The 6025-nt window shown below is 35.0% G+C and overlaps 1 long non-coding RNA gene across 1 annotated transcript in view; it reads left to right on the top strand.

Moving 5' to 3' along the window:
• The first annotated feature begins 5554 nt into the window (after positions 1 to 5554).
• The window catches only part of LOC117177050, a 1675-nt gene continuing 1204 nt past the window's right edge, over positions 5555 to 6025 (top strand). The window contains exon 1 of the long non-coding RNA XR_004467658.1: positions 5555 to 5917. This is a non-coding gene — a long non-coding RNA (uncharacterized LOC117177050). The remainder of the gene's footprint in view (positions 5918 to 6025) is intronic.

Genomic DNA, 6025 nt, shown 5'->3' with positions numbered 1-6025 from the left:
GTTTCTCGCGGGACATCGAAAGGTAGCGGACCTCCCTCCTCATTGCATCACCCCCGCATTGGGATGCCTAGTCCCTTATTTCCTATGTCCATGAAATGGAGGCAAGAAGTTCCCAATGGACAAATTTATTTCTAATCAAAGTTCAGAGGCAGAGCGGTTTTGGGGGGGGGGGGGGCATCATTAATTTTCATTAAAAAGTTTAACATTCTTCGGTATTTTAAATCACCGATAAGGAAGGCCGTAATTACCCGTCGGGTCCATTTAATACCAGGCGACCTCGAGTTGCAGGCTGAATAGCTTGATTCCCTTTGTTTTTTCCGTATTTAATTTATTATTATTTTTCTTTAATTTGTATTTCACTGCCAAACAACTCGAAGTGACGGTTGAGCTCCCTGGTTTCGCCAGTGCGCTAGAGGGAGAAAAGAAGTAAGGAGAAGGCGCGAGGAAAGAGAGGAAAGAGAGGAGAGGAGGCGCGCGTAGGAGTCAGTGAGAGAAGCACTGGCTTACGGGCTCGAAGCCTGTCGCCATGAAGACGGCAGGCTCGTGATTTTCCAACCGAAGGACCTTCTGGGCTATTACGGCTACACAGGCACGCGGCAGATGTGCCACGAATAATACTAATGAGTTTACAGGGGATGGGCAAACTCGTCGTCTGAATCTCAAGATTCCTCAATTTGTCACGTAAGACCTTCACTCAGAACTTCCTCTTGAAAAAATTCTGAGTGAAATCGTGTGAACAGATTGTCGGCTCTTGAGGTTCTCATTCTGTCGTTTGACATACAACACCATACAGGATTGACGCTGTGAAGGTTGCAGAAGTGTCTGTATTGGCCACGAGATTCGTAGATGCTCTTATAAAGCTGTTGTTGTTTCTGAGAAGTATGGTCTGAGAAGTATGAGAAGTATAGTCTATGAGTGTCCAGTATGCAGCCATTAGATGCTACAATTAAAACAGATAGCACTAAATGGTGGCCCTTGTGAATGCAGCAGAACTGTCGCAGATTCCGGAAATTGCTACTCTTATGGATAACGTCGAAACATCTGCCTATACTGCTTAATCCTTTTATTACTTTTTCGGAACTATTTGAGATAAATTCTACTTATAATTTAGTTTAGAATAAGGTAAAAATAACCATAAATTGTGAGTCTTCGGTTATACCGGGCCTAAGTAAATCTGGCATCAGAATGTCAGTTGAATATAATCGTCGTTTTACCTGAGCTACTTAAAACATCTTGTCTATATTCCTTTCCACCTCAAATTTGCTGGGTCCTAGACTTTAAGTTAGAAAGGGGATAAGACAATCCAGGTCCTAGGTACCTCAACCTGGCTAATGGGAGGAAGGGTCAGTCGTCAATGTACTGTCGTCGCGTCACTTTGTATCTTCTGCACTTTGAAGTGAATAAACTCTAATTCATACTAACACCGAGTTTTTTACACCACAAACAAGGTACATCTAATTAACTTAGGGTGTATCATTGCAAGTACTTGAGCTATTTGCAAATTTTCCAGTTAATGGCGTCGATACATGCAATTATTTTGTACACATTAGGATCTGGATTGCATAATTCGTTGGTGAAAGCGGCCAAATAGCTTGCTATATAATCATTTCTCGTTATCGCGGCAAGCCCTATATTTTGCGAAACAAATCGTTGTATTGCCTGGCCCCAATTGCATAGGAACGACTGTTTTCGTGATGTATCTGTGGCTACCTTGACAAAATACTGGGGCGCAATATATCCGAAAAGCTTTTCTGATCCTCATACATATTCAGATTCACTGCGGCGTTGCAAAGTTCCTGCAGAAACCTCTGTAACTGCCGTTCTTCTATAATGTAGGGTCTACTAAAAAATATAAATTCGTATATTAAAGGTGTGAGAAGGTAACCTGTGTCATCTTAATAAAGCGCAAAATATTTCACGCTTTCAGAAACTTAGACTTTCCGTATTACAAAAGCGTTAACAAGACAATCTATTTAAAGTCTGAAAATTGTTCACGGCATTACAAATGCGACTCGCAGATTGTGGTTATACATGCAGTCTTATAGAAGAGGGATTATGTGCGACTAGCGCTGTTTTATCTCGAACAGATTGGTTACAATAAACGCCTATTCTAGTATTAGCGTCAATAGGCAGTGGTGGGCTATCAAATTCTTTATGCCTTTTAATAGCTATTACGCGATTAGCCGCATTTTCATCTCTATCGATACATATACGAAAGCCAGGACAAAACTGTCAACAATAAAACTAGACAAACATTTTATGAAAGCTTTATCAATATTTCTAAACCTCAAACTCTTTTATAAAGAAAACACAGAAGACTGAATGTATTATTCAGAAACACTTATTCTGCTTTAGTTTTCTCTATCATAGTATAAATGTAAAGCCAAAACCAAAAAGGCTGAATAAATTCAGCTTAAGCGTCAATATGATAAACAAAAGACAGAACAAATCAACGATATCAACATTTATACTAAAGTAACATTTACCACAGGCAATCCTTTGGTAGAAAAGAAATGACAATCTGATAATCAGAAAAATAAAGAATATGAACGACAATAAGATCTTAGACAGAAAATTAATTATATCCTTCAAGTCTCTGCTTAGGATGATGCAATGACTGAAAGATAGGTAGTTCTAAATGATAATTCCGATCATCAACGAAAAACTAAGGACTGGATTTACTTAGGTGCATTTTTTCTTTTTTTAGGCAAGTGAAAATGATCCGCAAGAAAGGAAAATTAAAGACAACACATATACCTGGTGTAAACGTTAGTACGATAAACGAAAGACAGAAAAAGTAGACACTATTAACACGTATTCTGGATAAAACAAAACCGAAGTTTCCATACATTTAGTATAAAAAAGTCTGTAAAGATCCTACATTAAAACGAGACGTCCAGAATGTGTACATTTGAAAATTGACAATCAGTTGCCATGAGAACACAACTTCCCGTATATTTTGTTACTATAAGCCACTGCTAAATGTATACTCAAGAAGTTCATCTGTAGAAGGCTTTTTTTCAGTAGGATCTTTGTAGATTGGCTTCGATTTTAAATCTGCAAAAACTCTAGACTTTTTCACCTAGCATATTTGTTAATAGTGTTCACGTATTCTCTATTGAATTTCTCCTACTAGTTTTGACGCCAGATGTATTTTTTTCATTGGCTAATCGTTTTGATTATAACAAAAAAAGGCTGATCTGAGTTATATTCAGCCTTTTCTTTATCATTGATGATTTCTTGTATTATTTGACATTCCTATGATTCAACAGAGATACAAAGAGAAATATTCATTTGGTGCTTAAGACGGCATTGTCATTCGCATTCTTTATTTTGTCGATCAATCGCACACTGATCAATTCTGGCTTATTTATTCTAACTGCTATTTTCATCTGGTAGTTTGAAATAGTAATAAATAAAAATGGTAAACGTTTCTTCAGCAAAAGTATTAATAGTGTTAATTTGTTTTCTCTTTTGTTCCTTGTGCTTACATTTACACTAGACGTATTTTATCTTCTGCTATTTTTTCTTTGTTAATAATCTTGACTAAATTTAAAAAAAAAAGATGAGAATATCTGAGTAATATTCAGTCTTCTTGCTTTCGCTCATAACACATTTGGAGAGTTAGACATCTTGATATGACTTTCATGAACCATTTGCCTTGTTTCAATCCTTCTCTCAAACTTCACACATGTATTTTATCAATCAGGGGATCCTGGATTAAAAAAGATCAAAGAGGCAAAAAGTTGGGCGTGATCCCTGAGCAAGGCGTTAAACGGTCTTCGAGTTTATTTTTAAATTCTTAATTTCATAAAATTGAGACCATTTGCAAATTTTTAATTCAGCATATTGGATTAGTCAACTTGAATTTATAAATTCTCTTAACAAATTTGAATTCAGTGATCCTGAAAATATTAAAATACACATTTTTATGGAAATCGGATCACTAAAATGTACATGCTGAAAAATTATCGATGAGTTTTTCTAAAAATTGTCTGAATAACATAAAAAAATATTTTTAAACTCAAATACTTTCCGAAATGCTTATTTTAGCACCAGAGAATTACCATTAATTAGTATTTAAAAAAATATATGTTATACCTATACTATAGTGAACACTAATGCGTATGTCAAATAATAATATAATAAATAGTAAAGACACGACAGGTATTAAAAATTAAAATTAAAATTAATTATTTAATATATATTTGTGCTTTTAATTAATGATTATTTACTGAAGTTTGTATTATCCACTCTTGAGAGGTTCATGTAGAGCTGGAAAATAAAACCCAAATTTAAGACTGGAAATTGAAACTGGTAATTATTAAACTGAGATCTCAGGTCTAAATAAATTCCCCCAAATCTATCAAACAATTCTTCCAAAGACGCCTGTTTAAAATAATAATTTGCAATAATTCTTCTGATTCTCATATTTTGGTAACTCCGTGGCTGGTGAAGCAGTGGCTCAAAAAAGTTTGAAATTTTTGATAGACTCAAAAATAAAAGTTACACATTCATATTTGTCTTGCAATTAAAAGTAGTCCTTCCTCTTTAAAATATGAAGTTTCCTGAAAGAAAATATTCCTGACAAGTTTTAGCTCTTCTTTTTCTGAAAAAGGGCTAATAACTAGATTTCTTTTATCAGCAAAAAACAGACATCCACCCGCGTGGAAATTGCCAAATGTTTTCCCAATTACAAGTTTGACCCCAACTTGGAGAATTATTTTATGGCTACAACAGAGTTAATATCTTAAGTCAAGTTTAAAGTTTCACTCTGTTCTACAGCTCTTGGTTGCAACGCCATAAACTTGGATGTGTATCTGTTTTCATCATTTCCATCATTTTCATCATGAACGGAAGTGGGCTCTAGAGTGAGAAAAAAGCAACAGGTGATATGTATACCTACCTTTATCTATTCCAAAACTGTGTCAAGTGAATCGGTGGACCCGGGTATTGCCTTAATATTCTGTGCGGTTAATTTGGTTAAACAATTATAAACAATACATTATAAATTTGTAGTTATAATAAATTGTATTTTTGAAAACATTCATACAAAATATCATGTTTAAGTTACCTTATAAATAGAACTTACTAACCTTAAATTCTTGTAGAAATTGGATTAAAACTTCTACAATAATAATCCTTTTGTGAGATGAAAAATAGTATAAAAAGTGTCAGAAATTTGAAACATAGTGTCATACAATTTTTCAATTATTAAAACTATGTGTAGTCTGAAATCCAAAAGTGTCTAAGGAAAAATTAACTTTATTTTTTAACAGAAATTTCCAGTTTTCTAACCTTATATTTTGAAACTATTAAAAATGAACTTCAACTTCTTGACAACGCCCACAAAACTGCACAGGCTACTTCCACTTCTAATATTTATTTATAATAAAATATAATTAAATAAATTCTGAAAGATACAATGAACGTCACATTATTGGGGCATTCGCGATACAAAGCACGGTCCTGTGCTTCATCAAACATCATCCAACGAAAATGCTCTCGACCAATCAGCTCGACTCGTTTTCTCTCTCTCTAAACAGGAGCGTCGGCGGATCAAAGAGACTGTTGGTCTAGACTTTATATGTCTATGACAGATCCATATCTCATATATTTTCTCTCTTTTTATAGCACATTTCCGTTCTCCCTACAGCGTTTTCGGTCCATTTCTATATGTCGACGGTTTTCATGCGAGCTCCATCTTGAACCTCCAACTTCACGGGCTTCTTGAACACAAGTAAATAACAAGTAGGTTAGTTTGAGGTTATTGTGGGGAGTGTTATTGTGATTTCATCTATATTCATTATTACACTGTGATTCCAATTATCAAAAATGCTGAAAGTGAAAAGCACTCGTCGCGTTCAAAGGCATCGAGCAATTTCCAACACTCCAAGATTCTCGAAAGAAAACCAAAGTAAGTAATTAAGGTGGCTTGGGCGTTTGGTGCCGTACAATGTGGGGGGCACTGTGGGGGCTATCTATCATGCGATCAGTATTTATTTGAATTTTATTGATATACGCA

This window comes from Belonocnema kinseyi, chromosome 7, assembly GCF_010883055.1.
Source record: "Belonocnema kinseyi isolate 2016_QV_RU_SX_M_011 chromosome 7, B_treatae_v1, whole genome shotgun sequence".
Lineage (NCBI taxonomy): Eukaryota > Metazoa > Arthropoda > Insecta > Hymenoptera > Cynipidae > Belonocnema > Belonocnema kinseyi.
Note: the sequence above shows the minus strand (reverse complement) of the source record. Positions and strands in the feature narration are given on the sequence as shown.